This window comes from Bison bison, unplaced genomic scaffold (genome assembly GCF_000754665.1).
Source record: "Bison bison bison isolate TAMUID 2011002044 unplaced genomic scaffold, Bison_UMD1.0 scf7180017864135, whole genome shotgun sequence".
NCBI classification, from domain to species: Eukaryota; Metazoa; Chordata; class Mammalia; order Artiodactyla; family Bovidae; genus Bison; species Bison bison.
The window spans coordinates 4534510-4552170 of NW_011494707.1; the positions used below are offsets into that span (position 1 = coordinate 4534510).

A 17661-nucleotide genomic window follows, 5' to 3' on the forward strand; every position below is an offset into this window, starting at 1 on the left:
TTTGATTGCTCTTTTCTCCCAATAAATTCAGTCATCTTTTTTTATTCCATTTCAATCTACCTAAGTCCACCAACTCTGATTTTTTCAAACCTCAGAATAAATTGTTTCTGGTTTCCCATTACTAGTGTTTAAGAAAATTCTGGAAAGGGATCCATGGCCCCAAAACAGGCTCTGGGATAGGCATCCAACCAAAGGCATTTTCCATCCTCGTGCAAGAAATCTATGGGGCTCCAGGAGATTCTTCTTCTGTTTATTCAACAAGCACTTATAAAGCAGCTACTGTATGCCAGGTACTGTGCTAAAGGTTCAGTTATGAGTCAAACAAATGTACTCCGTCACCTCTCGGAGGTTAAACTGTAGACAGAAAAGATGGAAACCATGGTCAGGAGGTGATATAGGTCAGGAGCCAGTAAGAGTGTGAACTAGTCAGAAAAAATCAAAGTAAGAAAAGAACATCAGGGCCAGAACTTCCCTGAGGTGCACAATTTAAGGAGACACCAAAAAAGCTCAGTAAAATTTTAAGTGAAGTCAGAATTAGTAACGATGTCTTGCCAAGCCATATTGGAGCTGAAACAAAAGGAGTTTAGTAGTATTGATCATGTCTTTATTTGCACTTTTGATATTATTTATTCTTTTTGTGGGGCTTCCCCAGTAGCTCAGCTGGTAAAGAATCCTCCTGCAATGCAGGAGACCTGGGTTTGATCCCTGGATTGGGAAGATCCCCTAGGGGAAGGCATGGCAAGCCACTCCAGTATTCTTGCCTGGAGAATCTCCATGGACAAAGGTGTCTGGTGGGCTGCAGTCCATGGGGTCACAAAGAGTTGGACATGACCAAGCACAGCACAACATCCTTTTTGTATTTATTTTGATTTTTAAAAATATTATTTACCTTGACTGCTAAATTTTCTGATGCTCTGCTAAGTTCTGTGCCCTAGTCCTGGCCCCAGGAAAGATGACAGGTTGGAAACACAAGAACTAAAATGGCAGTGTGCCCAAGGCAGGCTTACCCTTCTGGTAGGGGGTTGAGCAGGTGTGGGTGGCTGAAGGCACTTGGCAGCCAATTAGATCTTTCCTACAATCACTCTTATGCAGCATCCATGTTCTTCCCTTAAGATTTAGATGACAGTCCTTGCCCACCTGTAGGTCATGACATCTTTTCACAGGTTACAGCTCTCGTAGAAAAAAGCCAGGCAGCACCTCATCTAGAAAGTAGCACAGCTGTGGGATAGTGAATTTAACTCATATTTACCCACCTACTGACTATCATCCCCTTTCATGTTTAGGGACTAGGAGGGTTTTTCAATTCTCTACTTCCTACTCCCATCTCCCACTCCAGATCAGATCAAAGAGTGGATTCTCATGCTAACAAAAGAAAAGGGGGATTCAAGCATTTGATAATGACAATTATTACTATTTAGCACATTTGTATAGAATCTTGACATTTTCTTTTTTTAATTGAAGTATAGTAGATTTACAGTGTTGTATTAGTTTCAGATGTACAGCAAACCGATTCAGTTATATATACATATGTATATTCTTTTTCAGATTCTTCTCCCTTATCAATTATTACAAAATACTGAGTTTATCTCCCTTTGCTGTATAGTAGGTCCTGTTGGTTATCTATTTTATATATAGTAGTGTACATATGTTAACCCCAAACTCCTAATTTATCCCTTCCCACCTTTCCCCTTGGGTAACCATAAGTTTGTTATCTATTGTTTGTGGATCTACTTTTGTCTTGTATATAAGTTCATTTTGTATCATTTTTTCCTAGATTTCACATATAAGCAATATCATATGATATTTGTCTTTCTCTGTCCAGCTTACTTCACTTAGTGTGGTGATCTCTAGGGAATCTGACATAGTCAAAAGCGTTTACATTAATTTATTGATTAGCTTTCTTAAACTTCTTTTATAAAATGGTAACAATAAAAGTGACATTGCTCATATTCAATGTAAGTTTTGGATAATTAAGTATACCAGGACTTGAAAGTAGCTGAAGTCAGTAAGATTGAATTAACACAAACTCTTTAAATGGCATGTTTGGCTAATAAGTTAACACAAATGTTGGAGAATTTAATATAAGAAAGGTTAAGTGAATTTTCCAATTTGACAGAGGATGTCAGTAGCAAAAATATTAGATACATTTTCATCTACTAGAATAGTTGGGGGTTTTTTTTTAAGTTTAATTTAAATCATCTAAGATGTGCTATACAGTGAGGTTTAATCTTGTGAAAATGTGAAAGAAAACTGGCAGAGTTACTTTAAGTATCTAGTTGTCAAAAATTAATTTCTCATGGCCTTGAATTATTTTGGGAGTTTTAGAGTTAACGAGGTGACTTTGGGTTTTCTCCTAAAATATTGAAAGAATCCATCATTTTATTAAAATTTTTTTTCTTTTCATATTTTCTACCAGAAATGACCAGGAACTGAGAATGTACTTTTTAAGTTGGCATTTTGGATTCATTCATGCTTTTGTAATTTCCTAGAAGTTGTTGATAAATTCTCTGCACTGGGAAGTGTGTGAGGGATTGAAGATTTATATGACTCACCGTAAACACATCCACCAAGAAAGGACTCGTGCTAACTGCAGGGGACACACTGTTATTATTTCAGAGATTGTGTAAACCACTCAGCAAAACGCCAGCAGTCATCTGGCCAACACAGTTTTGCTTATGTCATGAGATTGCTCAGCTCAACAATACTGTGTTTCTTTTCTTAAAAATTTACTGAAGAAAGATTTAGGCTTAGAATCTGTGTTCTGTTTTATGTGTCATCAGTATAGAAGAGGCATATTTGGTCTTTCTTTATAAATTATGCAAAGTAATCAAGAAACAAAGAGGAAAACCATAAACACCACTTTCACAACATTAAAAGTTAAAAAGACAAATAAGCCAGCAGGAAATAAGAACAAGAACAACAACAAAGTATCAGGATTAATTTTAGACTGATTTTACAAAGTCCATGCTAAAAGGACATGACAAAACAATCTCTTTAAAAAGTTCTTTTGGTATTGGTTTGACTCATATGAAAGCAAAAAACAAGAAACTGTTCAGCTTCCTTATTTTGACCAACAAAAACATCACTTTCATATGGTTCAGCCTAATACTTCAGTAATAAAACATACTGAAAGAATAGGAGCCTCACTAGTCGCTGTACAGCAGAATTCAATATGTGGTGAATCAAGTCACAAATAGAATTTTTATCCTCAGTCAGCCATCTTATTACTGCATGATATTGATCACAGTGGGGACAGGCAATGGTGCAAATAGGTCAGCACGAATCTATCATCGTGTCTAGAAACCCCTAGGTCTTATTTAAGAATTTGGGTCAGCAGTTCATTTTGAGTATGCAAGAGCCTGTTATTCCTAAGTCAGTTATTCTCTCCTGGGCACCACTGGCCTCTGGCATAGGGGCAGATTTGCCAACCACTGAAAGTGGTGTATTCATATGAGAGTGCTAGTCTAATATCTGCCCAATTTACAAGGAATTTAGTTCAAGGATGTATTTTAAAGATCTGAATCACTGGTATTCATTTACGTGAACAAAAATGATTTAGAGTTTAAAAACAAAGCACATGATATGGAAATAAATCCTTGAAAGTCTGGCCCATCACTGGAGTTCTATAAAGGAAGATATAAAATCTTACAAGAACCCATCAATGCTGCTTTGGTTCACTTTGAAGTATTTCCTGATTGAGTGAAAATACATCCCATCTGTAGAGCACGTCAGCACAGCTGACTTGCAGAAAGCTAATTTTAAAGCTGGTAATGTAGTCCTTTCTTGAAAGACCCACATGAGTTGATTTTTCCTGATGAACAGATATGAGAATATACAAAAATTTTTTAAAAGTTCATTGTAAATATCAAGAAGCAGGTGCTATTTTCATAATTAATTACAAGTAAGACTTCCTTACTGAAATTTTGTATGCAGTCAAGTTCAACCTCATATTGGGATGACTGAGGAGGCAAAGCCCACACCAGTCCTTACCTCTTTCTCCTCAGTTGGTCCAATAAGGAGGATAATGGTAACACTGATCCACTTCATAGTTCTGGAGATGCCTTTCTTTTTTAGAGCAAATTGTTTCAATCCTAGGATTAGAATCGTTTACCCACGGACAAAGTTGTAATATTTGTAGGAAGAGAAAAATCCTAAAGTTTTTCCATACAATTTAAGAGGGAAAAACAACAAATAGGAAGATGTTACAAATTCCCTGGAGCCTCATTTCATTGAAGTGGTCCACTGAACCCTTGTTTGGAGGGCACATGTTAGGGGAAAAAAAATTTCTAGAGAATTTTTCTTGGTGCTTCAGAATTTATCTTGGATTAACCTACTCACCAGTTGCCATTTCTCCAGAGTGAGTTTTCATCAAAAGAAGACAGGTAGGGACCTCCCTGGTGATCCAGTAGCTAAGACTCCATACTCCCAATGCAGGGAGCCCGGGTTCAATCCCTGGTCAGGGAACTAGCTCCCACATGCTGCAACTAAGAGCTCGCATGCTGTAAGTAAAGAGCCTGCAAACTGTACGAAAACCTGGTGCAGCCAAATAAAAGAACAAAAAGAGAAGACAGGTAAAATGGTGGCTGAGTTCTCCCTTTCACTTTCTCCTGCCACACATATCTTGGTTTCTGTCATCTACACTGGCCCATGAGAAACATCCAGATAATACGGCTAAAGGAAGATCTACAAGTCCTTTTGAAAAGATCCCTTCTGAACCTCTCCTTTGAGTTAATATCAAATCACTGCCCTTGTTCGTCCCAAGCCAAGAACAGCTGCAAGACTTAGACAATTACGATGTCACTGGTAAGGATATTCCACACTTAAATCTACAACCTAACTTGTCCTGGAGTTCCACTAGAGGACATCAGATAACTTTCTTATTATTTATATTTTCAAAAGCTCCTTCTTGGTACAAAAAATAAAAAGTTTGATTTTCTTTACACATTCAAATAAATGACTAAATAAAATTCCCTAACTGTGCTGTTGGACAAAGAGGTGTGCTGCTTAATTGCACCTTATTTTACCTGCTATTATCTGTGGATGAAGAGGTTTATTCATCCAACTAGAAAACGGTGCAAAGTGAAATTGGTATGCACATTGGATAAATTATCTGCCTGTAAATTAAATGAGTCAAAACTAAACCCTTGAAATTGTCAGTTCCTCTAATATAGTGTCTACCTTGTGTATGTGTCTAGCAGATTTAAAGGGATCTCGCTAATAAATAAACAGAAGCAAAAGTAAATATGTAAATTGAGCAAAAAATGCATAGGGAAGTATCTTTCAGTGTATCTTGTCCTTAAAGTAGCCATGTTAAAAGAAGAAAGAGGAGGGAAAAAAAAGGAGGAGATAGCTAGGAGCAGAAGTAGTCTGCTGTGAAATATTTCGTATTCCTAAATATATTCTTCTAAATGTGTTATTTATAAAATAGAAGGCTATGTGGCATTATACTTTTATGTCTATAATGAGGATTTTAATCTTTTTTTAAGGGAAGTTCATACTCAGGGGTTACTATCAGTCTTTTATTATTGCTGTTTGGGGACGGTCCTTACTCCCAAGCACACAGTGGTGGACGAGACGGTCCTGAGCCACCGACGGTCCCCAGCAGAAAAGTACATTTTGATCCAATTTGCCACAAACCAAATTTCAGAAAAGTGAATGTTATTTTTTTTATTTACTTTCATTATTAAACTGGCAGTATATGCCCTGTAGGGAAACAAAATGGTCCCTTGATATCATCAAATCTCATTTAAAAACTGAGCAAATCTATATTTCTAAGCTCTGCTGGTGATGAAGAGCTGGTAGCCAGGAAACTGGAAAGAGATTATAGGGCTGAGTAAAGGGTTCTGATCTGACAGAGGAAAGGGGAGGGGCCAAGGAGAGGGTTTCCTCTTGTTTGCTCCACATGAACTGCCAAACTTCAGATAATGGAGGATTTTTAAATGTTTTTCCAAAAACATAGGCAATCACACAGTTGGCAGTCAGGAATTCAGGTGTTTGACAATTTGGCAGCCATTTATTTCTATTATAGTCCATTTCCATAGAGGTGCACGTTTACAAGGAGCAGATGAGTCTGTCTAAAGCAGACAGAGCTTCATGTCATGGATTAGCAGGCCCACTCAGGGTCAGGCAGAAAGAGCTAATTTAAAGGACACCAAGTCCCTGGGTTTCCTCTGTCAACATGTATGCCCTGTCCATATTAGAGACCAGAAAGAAATTATAAAAGGCTAATTTTTTCTTTTCATAATAAAATATTCAGTGGACTTTTAAAAAATAAATTATTTTATGGAAAACAATCATTTTTCAGATGAAATATGCACACCAATTATCCAACAGTCATTAAAATATTATGCCATCATTAAAATAGGCCACAAATTCAGAAGATGTCATTGCAGGAGCTCTGATGCTGCTTCTCATATCAAACCCCCTAATTTCCAAGTAGCCTTTTCAGACTGGCTTTTTTCACTTAGGTATACGAATTTAAGCTTCCTTATGCCTTTTAAAAAATTTAATAAGTTCATGGCTGCTATGAGTCTTCACTGCTGGGCAGGGGATTTTTCTAACTATGGCAAGCAGGGGCTACGTTCTGGTTGCGGTATATGGGCTTCTCATTGTGGTGACTTCTCTTGTTGCAGTGCAGGCTTCCGGAGTTGTGGTGCACAGGCTGTTGCCCCGAAGCATGTTGAATATTCCTAGACTAGGGATCAAACCCATGTGCCCTGTGTTGGCAGGCAGATTCTCAACCACTGGACCACCAGGAAAAGTTCCCTTTCTGCCTTTTTGTGGCTTGATAGCTCATTTCTTTTTAGCAGTAAATAATATTCCATTGTCTGGATGTATCTACCTTTGCGGTATCATGCAGAATTGTTGTACTGCCCTAAAAATCTTCTATGCTCTGCACATTAATCCTGACTATTCTTTCTTCATTCATTCATTAATTCTACAAATATTTCTGGGTGCCTACCACAAGCCAGCATCATTCTAAGAACTGGGAACACATCAGTGAACAAAACAGGCAAATACCCTTGCCTTCACAGAGACTGTCCTAGTGGGAAAAGACATACAATAAATAATAGAAATGATAAATAAATGAAGTATGTAGAGTGTTGAGAAGTGTTAAGTGCTATAGTGAAAGTAGAAACAGAGCTTGCAAAGCACAGGACAAAGAAAAGGATTTGCATTATATGTATATTATATATACATACAAAGTGGGCTAGTTCTAGAAAGATACCCATCATCTCTCACCACTGTTTTCTCTGAAGAACCAGATTGGCTATGGGAGTGTAGGAAAATAGGAGAAAGTGGGAGGAACTTGCACATTTTAAAGTATACATTTCTGCAAGGTTTAAACTTTTTTAACAGTTTTAGAAGAACTATTTTGTAACTCCTTTCAGTAACAGAGAGGCTGAGAACTTGGCCCCAGGTGAGAAGTCCAGACTCCTCAGAATCCTGTCTAACCAGAGTCTGTAGAATTGAACTGAGGTCCCAGCTCTGACATTGGGCAGCTCCAATTCCTGCAACAGATTGCTTGATCTCCTGTGACACCAGTTCCTCACACATAACCCAAGAGTATATCACAAGGTCATGAGTTTTCAGCCTGTGCTCCCAAAAGACCATCAGGTGCCCCTTCAGAGGGCCCCAGACACTCCATCCTTCTTTATTTTCCTGCTGTACGAACCGAGCAGCTCTCAGGTAGCTGGTGTTACATATTGGTCTTCCTGAGATGTGTTTAAACCAAGAATTCCACAACCTAAAGAAATTTGAAAAGCACTCAGCTTCATCATTTTTAAGATCTTGTTATAAGATGCCTTATTCTCTAAATTAATTCTAAATGTCTTATGTCAGAGCTGGCAAAATGTAAAATGTTCATTACTTGGCAACTTCTTTTCATTGATATATAGTTGATTGACAGTGTTGTGTTAGTTTCAGGTATACAGCAAAGTGATTCTGTTATATAGTTCTGAAAAGGATATATTATTTTCCATATAGGTTATTCTTTTCCATATAGCTCCTAGTGCTATACAGTCAGATAAGATCAGATCAGTCGCTCAGTCATGTCCGACTCTTTGCCATCCCATGAATCACAGCACGCCAGGCCTCCCTGTCCATCACCAACTCCCGGAGTTCACTCAGACTCACGTCCATCGAGTCAGTGATGCCATCCAGCCATCTCATCCTCTAGGTCCTTGTTATTTATCTATTTTATATCCAGTAGTATATATCTGTTAATCTAAAACTCCTAATTTATCCTTCTCCCCCACTTTCCCCTTGGTAACCATAAGTTTGTTTTCTGTCTCTGAGTCTATTTCTGTTTTGTAAATAAGTCATTTGTATAATTTTTTAGAGTCTACATATAAGTGATATCATATGATATTTGTATTTTGGCCACATTTTTAATCAGCCTCAACTTTATTGATGATTTTATATTTCTAAAGTAAGGTTTAAAATGTTAATTTTCTGCACTTGTCCAAGATAACTGTATCCATCAATTTATAATAGTTTATTGGGAGAAAATAGGCCAGATTGTTCAATAATTTTTTTACCTTTTTTAAAATTGAAGTATAGTTGATTGCTCAATACTTTTGACAATTGCCTCACTATCTGCTGAGATTTATCAATATCTATCAAATAGTAAATGACCAATCATGATCAATAAATTAATGTACTATATTTGTCCTAGCTGATCTATTTCTATTTAAATTGTTTGGCTTACCTTACTTAAAGGAAACTCATCTCATTTCAAATTATTGTTATAAAGGAGCCTACAAAAATATATAATAAAAAAGACATAATTTGCTTGATATGAGGAGAACAAAACAAACATATAAAAATAAAATAAATCTGGTAGTTGAGTTATTTTCCAGAATTGTATCCTTGGAAATTTTCAGTTTTTAAATGTGGTTTGCAAATTTAATTTTGAGCATTCTAGTGATCATAGTAAGGAGGAAAATAAGATTAGTTTAAGAAAACCTAGAGTGTCCATAAATAAATACGATAATTGCTTGGGGGCAGGGGAGAAGACAACTGTTTATTTGGTTGATAAGGCTGTATTCAGTGAATCTAGTTCATCAAAAATGTATTTACATTATGCAGCAAGCATATAACCCCTAAACATAACAATAGAGTAGTGGGTCTCCACTGGAGGGGCAATCTTATGGCCAAACTGGGGACTCTTAGTAATGTCTGGGGACGTTTTCGGTTGTCTGGGGGAGAGGCAGGTGCTACTGTCATCTGGTGGGTAGAGGCCAGGGATGCTGCTAAACATCTTAGAGTGAATGGACTGTGCCCTCACCCGACCCCCTTCTACTAAAACAAAGAATTATCCAACCCAAAATATCAGGAGTGACTCAGAAACGGCAACAGAGCTTTGCTTCTCAAAGTGTAGTCCATGGACCAGCAACATTGACCTCACCTGGGGACTTGTTATACACTCAGATTCTCAGGCCTATCTTAGACCTACTGTATCAAGCATCTACAATTTAACAAGATCCCCCATGTGATTCATATGCACCTACCACTGCAACAATGAGAAATTCCAATGTGTCCTATTAGTAGAGAAAATAATTTTCTTCCTTACAGTGATTCACTGACTCTTCATTTAATTGTTGTTGTTGTTTAGTTGGTAAGTCATGTCTGACTTTTTGCAACCCCATGGACTATAGCCTGCCAGGCTCCTCTGTCTATGGGATTTCCCAGGCAAGGCTACTGGAGTGGGTTACCATTTCTTTCTCCAGGGGATCTTCCTATCCCAGAGATCAAACCCAAGTGCCCTGGTTGGCAGGCAGATTCTTTACCACTGAGCTACCTGGGAAGCCCCTTTCATTTAATGTTTACCTCTTAATTGAGAAGATTAGTTTTCTTCTCAAGGACATGGGGCTCAGTTATTTGGACTGTTCGTGGCACTGAATTTGTGGTTGCAGTTGTTCCTTAATTCTTCTCACAGGATATGAGTTTTCAAAAGGAAGGATTGGCTTGGAAGCCAGGAAGTTCTACTCCTTGGTATATGTGAATTTGTACTTGACCTTCTGACTGTTTAGGAACACGGCATGTAGTTCCTCATGGAGGGTAGTTTCAATAACCTCAGAATACCTTGGATATCAAATATATCTTCAGTGATGCTTAGTCAAGTTGTGAAAATGAGTTAGAAACATTTGGATTACATTTCCTTTAAAATATGCATAGAGTTAAAATTAAGCAAAAATATGCTGGAGGCAATGCATGTTTTCCTAATACCAACACCTTGAAAAATGGGTTGAGACAAGTATTTATATGTAAATACACATATCATTGGTATTTACAGGTTAATCCGATTGTACTTCGTTTTACTAAGAACTGATGTCATTGTACTTTGGACCATCTTTTCTCTACTAAATGTACATCAGATTTTCTAGGTTCTTCTAAAAATAACCTTGAAAATATTTAAATAAAAGTTATCTTTTCCAGTAAATGTAGACAGTTACGACTATTCCTATATCCCCTATCATATCCTTCTACTGAATTTTTATTTTATAGTCTTACTAGTTCATAAATACAATTATAACCTGGGGTTTTATGTTTGTTTGATTTTTTAACAAAACCTTTGAATTCTTAAAAATAATGTAATCTATATTAAGAGAATCAAGACAAACATAGACATTTATTCTTATACAGCACTAACATTGTACAGCTTCTCCATAATTCCAATATCAAATGTACACTGAACACTTGAGATGTTTTTTAATGTTTCCAGCAATTTTGTCATGGTTAGCTTTGAATTCTCTGGACTATTGTGGATTTTTAATTTATGTGTGATAGCAAAAAGAATTACTCTGTCTTCCTGAAGTAACTCATTAGGTATATAAATTAAAGGATTTATTTGAGAATCTAAAGCACTAAAACAAGAAGCAGTTTCCAAAGCAAAGAATAAAATATAGCACATTGCCATCCTTGGTATGTTCAAGTGTTACCTGTGAATACCTTTCTCGTAAATTATAGCCCCCTAATGGATAAGGGTACCTATTTAAGTTCAGCTTAGAAACTAGTTTTTTAAACTCTTTGGGCTTAAGAAATTCCCAAATGTTTTTTAGTCAAGCATTATTATTGTTATTAATAACTTTTAAGCTCATGCACATTTTAAGGAAATGTAATCCATGTGTTTCAAATTCATCCTCACTTTATCCATCAAGATATGGTTTGGTAAACTGGCAAACTCTTCTGATACATATGAAATATTTTACTGATAATAGAAATCTTATCAAGTAATGATTTTTGCTGATAGTAAGAGATGTGCCCAGATCGCTGAAATTTTAACCCTATTGACTTTTGAAGACAAAAATCTTTTTCTGGTTTTGGTCATACTCCATTTCTTCCGTCTCAGTTACCATTAAAAAACAACACCAACAACAAAAAGAACAAAACATAATGCATAACGTGACATGGAATCATAGAATCAGACAGGGAGACATGGATTGGTTATTCTACTCAAGATAAGCTTGGAACCACCCCTATGATAAAGTAATGATTAGGTACTATAAATCAGTTAAAGAATCTAAGAAAAATTCCCCTTATTTTTTTCTGTTCCAAAGCCTATACCCGCTTCAACACCACCTTTTGGGGAGGAGCCTCAAATAATTTCTATTAGCAAGTCATTCATTTGTGTTCTCATTGTTTGTCCCTTTCCACCGGAACCAAAGGGTCTAGCATTGTCCAGACAGATGAGGATCTGGAATGCGGGGGTGGAGTGTCCCCAGTGAACATCCCCAGTGTCCCCAGAGCAAGTGAAGCCCTCAGTGCCTTTATTCCTGCTCAGCCAGTGCAGGGCCCTGTGTGACAGCACCAGCCCAGAGGACAGGTAAGGTTGACATCTCTTGTGGGCATCTGACCAGGGAAAGAAATCCATTGCAGCAGGGAGTCCAGCTGGAGTCAGCCAGCTTAGGCCTTCTCAGGTCACTGCCTTCGTCAGATGAATGACCTTCCAAAAAATACTTCTTTGGGCCCCAAAAAGGGGATTCCTGGAGCCGTTCCCTATCCTTGCATGAAGTTCCCACATGGGCAAGCAGCTATGGTCTTTTCAGCATGGGGAGCTTCAACCTGGTCCAGGGAGAGACAGAGTAGCAGTTGGAGCCTGAAGAGATTTCCTCGGACCCTAGAGCAGGACTCAGGGTGCCTTTCTTTACATTTCCAATACCTTGGCTTTTAGGGCTCTAGCTTCAATAACTCTTATCTAACATCCCCCACTCGCACACACTTTGTGAGATATGTGCTGAGAGTATCGCAGTTTGGAGTCCCAGACACAAAGCTGGAGCGGGGCGTCCGTCACTCCAGCCCCTGCAACTGAGATGAGAAGCAGGCCACACGAGGCTCTGAATCAGTACTGGTTACATCCCAGCAATGCCCTCTCTATAGAGAGCAATTGCTCTCTATTCCCAATGCCCAACACAGTGCCAGACACAGAGCAGGTGCTCAACGCACATAGCTGAATGAATGAACGAATGAACAGGCAAATGAACCAACAAAGAGCAGGAGCAGGCCTGCCCAGAACCTGACCTTCAATGTGCGACTGAATTTCACCTTTTTGTCAAGTGGGCTTTCACATTGCATGTAACATTTCACTTACAGTTAGGTTGGTGGCCTTTATTTCAATAGGAAAAGAAAAGTTTAGGATGTTATTATGCAATATAAAAGATTGAGAATACGCAGAGATGGCCACAAAGAAAGAAATTAGATCTCAAACTCAGCATTAAAAAAGAGGCAAAATGGTTAATCATTTGCTTGCAATACGTGCATGCTATTTTTCAAAACGTTTGCTAGATTGAAGGAAATACTGAATCAGTGAAAACTGATAATTGTTAGTTCTATTTAGATAAACGAGCTTCTTTATAGTTATTCATACAATTAGAGGAGAAAGTGCAGAAGTGAGGCTGTGGGATACAGTGGTTAGACGCATGGGTTCAGGCAGCCAGAGTCGGGGCCAAGAGTCACTATTTTGTAGTAATGGCCACTGTGTATTGAGAATTAAGTGAGCTATGTACCAAAAAAAAAAAAATTATTCCTGAAAGTTTTGGTATTCTAAACTCAAAATTCAATCAATATTCATGTTGTAGGCTCCAGCTATCGTTGACATTAATTACATGTGGATTTTCATCTGTAGGAAAAAATGGGGTGGGGAAGGCAAGGGACAGTGTAACTCCCCACAGCCTCCACTGCCTCTGCTTGTATATAGGAAAGGCGTGAGCTGAGCAATGGATGGATAGCTCTGTCTCCTGTGGGGAAAATGATCTTATTCTTCAAACTAAAAATGGCACATGTGAGCTGAAAGAAACTGTCAAATTATTTATATCCAGTGGATGTTTTCCAGACACAGTTCTTAGTTGCTGAGTATTTTGCATCTCTGAGACTGTGATTGCCTGAAATTTTTTGTGTACACAACAAAAAACTCATCACTTATCCTTCAGAAGGCTAGTCCACTGTGATAATTTTGTGACAGCTGATTAATTGAATTTATCAACCAATAGCACAACCCAATTCTAATCCATTTACTAGTGGAAAAAACTCCAACTGAAATTAATTTTTTATCATTATCAAAGTATAATGTTTACTGTAAAAATTTGGAAAATAGAGAAAGGATTAAAGAAAATTATCCTTAATCTTACCAGTTTACCACTGTTAGAGGTTTTATGTATTTCCTTCCAAGACTGCATTGGAAGGCATTTTGACCTTTTCAGGAAGGGCTATTTTTCAAAGATAATGAAAAATACTTTTTAATCAGATGGTGAAAATGTGGATTTCAAAAACATAGACTAATTTAAAAGTTCAATTGAAAAATCTAAGCCAGTAATGTATAATTATAACTACCTTTTGCTACAAAAATTAAGCAGGATAATCTTTTAAATGAAATACTTTTGTTAAAGCACCAGAGACAACATACCTGCTAGTAAGTTAGCGTTAATTAGTATGTGAAGAATTCTCAGGTTTCAGATAAAAATTATCAGATTTTTTATGAATAACATCTCACAGCTATATTGAATCTAAATCAGTATCTTTCTTTCAAAGGATATTCTTTTGCCATACCTTAGTAAAATATGTTTCTTTCCTAGCTGTGACATCCTCTTTGATACTAAGATTAAATGTAATAATTCAAAAATTTTTAACATCTTTCAAACGTTTGAAACATAGAGAAATATTTACATCAAGCCTTGCAATATTAATCATTGTTACCAGCTTGCATTCTAGACTGGAGATTGGCAAATTTTTTCTGTAAAAGATCAAGTAGTAAATATTTTGGGCAGAGACAATCCAGAGGTTTCTGTTGCAACTACCCAACTGTAGTGTAAATGCATGGGTGGGCATGACTGAGTTCCAATAAAACTTTATTTATACAAATAAGCAGTGAATCAGACTTGACCAACAGCTGTAGCTTATCAAACCTTATTCTAGACAGTCAGTTTTTACTGGGTGTCACATTCATCTAGTACACACAAGACTTGCAGTAAACATGGCTGGTTGAACCCATGTTTATCTCCACTACCACTAAAATGCCACATAAATAATAATGAGGAATTAAAAAGTATAAACTTAGAATAGAGAAAACAGCAGACGAAGGATGTCAACAGAATGTTCGGCAGAGTAAAGGAGATGCAACCTTGGCAGTAAACAGTGCCTAGTAATATGGTTTGTGGTCCATGGGAGGTGCACGTGAGAGGGCTTTTGTAAGTTCTGCTGAGCTCTAGTGATCTAGTTAGGGTTGGAGGCAGCAAACTGCTTCTCAGGAAAATTGGGCCTAACCCGATGCAGTCACTGCCGGAGCTGCCATGCTTAGCTTATTTGCAAAACTCAAAGTCACTGAATGAGGGTAGGGGTGGTCTTGACTCCAGCTGTAAATGTCTTAATATTCAGTGGGCTTTTTAAATGAGAAGAATAGTGCCAACAAGAACGAGCAGTTTGTTAGTGCTTTTTTTAGAGCTATTAAGCTATTTTGAAACTCCCTCCAACCTTCTTTCTGAGACCCAAGGTAATAATTTGCTCCTGTTTGTACAGTCACTTCTAGTCCTCAGTGATGAATTTCCTCACCTGAGGATGGAAGGGGCAGGAAGTTAGAAGACAAGGAATGGCAGAAAGCAGGTTTCTGGGTACTGATTTGCATGTCTGGGTCTCTGTCCACAGAAGAAAGCTCAGACCAAGGAAGGCTGGTAGCTATGGTGCCAGATGGGCTATTCGGGTGTCTAACTTCACAGCCCTCCGTTGGCCAAGCAAACAAAGCCATGTGCTCTGTTGTGACCGATACAAACTTCAAGGGTCACTGGGGTCATATATAACAAGCTTCCCTAACTCTGAGCCAGTAACTCCCATCTCCTTTTCCCAGCAGAATGTTTAGAGAATTGAAGAGAAAAAAAAGATATGCAAACTTGATTTAGTTTAGGTTTTTTTTTTGAGATAGACCCTTTTTGTGCTCCTTTCTCCCTTTTGTCTCAAAACAGACACTAGTTATATTCAGGTCCTGCTTGCTCTATTCAGAGGGAAAAACATTGGACTTCTTGAGTTATTGCAAACACTATCCCATTATTGTGTTTCCTTTGATTTGACTTGAATGAATCTTATCTTCTCCCTCTCTGTGATGTTCTCATCTCCTGTCTCAGTTCATTGTATTTGCATTTCTTTCTCCCACACACATTCCTTTCATTCTTTAGTATCTGTCTACTTTGTTTGAGAATGTCAAAGTAAAAACACCCCCAAGACCCCATACACACAAACTTTGGACTTTTCCTGAGCAGCTTCTCAGAGAGCATTTCACTGAGTCTAAGGCATCCTAATATTGATGGAGGTGATTAGGTGAAGGGGCTGTTCACTGATCTTCCATTTGGGCAAAAAGTAAAATTAAAATCAAATTCAGCAGTCTTTTCTTCCCTCTGGGTATAGGAAAGGCGTGGAATACAAGGAACCGTGAACCCTTCCTGGTGGTAGAGCTTTAGCTCTGCCTACTCTGCCCATCTGATGCCGCCTGCTCCTGGTGCCTCTGGTTCTCCACCTACTGGACTTTACATTAATGTGGATACTGAAGGCACCCTCTGTAAGCACATGTGCAGACAGCCTGCAGGTTTTACCCTTGGATTTAAGTGATAATTAATTGTACTGGGGGAAAGCTTGACCCAGTAAGATGAGAGAGCTATAAGAGTGGGCATTTGCCACATTGGACCTGCAGGAAGAACTTTGGCCATCTCACTCAGAGCCAAGTGCAAGTGATTCAAACAGAGAGGAGTTATAAACTTAATAAGGAAATAAATTAACTCTACTACCTTTTATTATGCTCTTTATTACCATTTTATTCTTGGAGCACAGTATAGTCAACATGGTTTCCTATAAATTCACTGGGTCTGATTTGAGTTGCTTTTTGTGAATGTGGTCTTTCTTTATATATAATTTTATTTATGTATTTATTTTTGGCTGTGCTGGGTCTTCGCTGCTGCTCGGGGTTTTCTCTAGTTGCGGTTCTTGGCCTTCTCACCGCGTTGGCTTCTTTGTGGTAGAGCACAGACTCTAGGGCTCGGCCTTCAGTAGTTCAAGCACGTGAGCTCAGCAGTTGTGGCTCCCGGGCTCTAGAGCACAGGCTCAACAGATGTGGCGCACGGGCTTAGCTGCTCTGCGGCAGCATGTGGAATTTTCCCGAATCAGGGGTCTAACCCCTGTATTCTCTGCCAATGAATCCCCACCAGGGATTCAAGCCTGAATGTGGTCTCTTGAAGCTGGAAGGTCTTTTGTAAGCCATCCTTCTATATAGGCTTAGGAATTAGACTCCTCTTGGCAGCCAAAAATATGGAATTTTCAAAGTTGTATTCCAAGAGTTGCCAGAGGATCTTAGATGTAATCCAGGCCAAGTTAGCTTTGAAGTCACCTATCGTGGGTGAGATTTATACACATTTAAAAAGAAAAAAGCTAGGCTACCAGATCTACCACAGCCTTTGATGGCAGTGTACATCAGCCCCACAGCCCAGGTTCTTTCCCATCATGGAGCCCAAAGCTGGGCCTGTCTGCCTTCATCCTTCACTTTGCTCACCCTTGCCAGTCCTAGAAGTCTTGACACAAATGTTGCTTCCTCAGAGCAGACCTCTCTGACCATCACCCCAGTGTAAATTAGCTGTTCTCATACCATTCTTTGGGAGTTTTTTTCCTTCTTCTTTTTCCTTCGTAGTACTTATCACAGTTGTATTTTTGTGCATTATTCTTTTTGCTTGCATCCTACTAGATAAAATGAGCAACGCATCTTTTATTTACTGTATATTCTATGTCTGTACTGTAGGATCTCAGTAAACACATGTTGAATGAATGACCTTTTAAAAATTCCTATGAGTCTATATCTATACTGTATTAAATTCCTTTTGATATGTTTTTTTACTGCTTAGGAAAACCAAAATTCAAGGTACTTTTTTTAAAAAAAAATTATTTATTTGGCTGCATTGAGTTTTAGTTGTGGCATGCGGGATCTTTTATTTTTTAAGTTGCCTATGCCAAAGCCTTTGACTGTGTGGATCACAATAAACTGTGGAAAATTCTGAAAGAGATGGGAATACCAGACCACCTGACCTGCCTCTTGAGAAACCTGCATGCAGGTCAGGAAGCAACAGTTAGAACTGGACATGGAACAACAAACTAGTTCCAAATAGGAAAAGGAGTACGTCAAGGCTGTATATT

The 17661-nt window shown here is 38.2% G+C and overlaps 1 protein-coding gene across 3 annotated transcripts in view; it reads left to right on the forward strand.

Moving 5' to 3' along the window:
* VEPH1 (ventricular zone expressed PH domain-containing 1) overlaps positions 1–17661 on the forward strand; it is a 276656-nt gene that overhangs the window by 174149 nt on the left and 84846 nt on the right. The window lies entirely within an intron of this gene.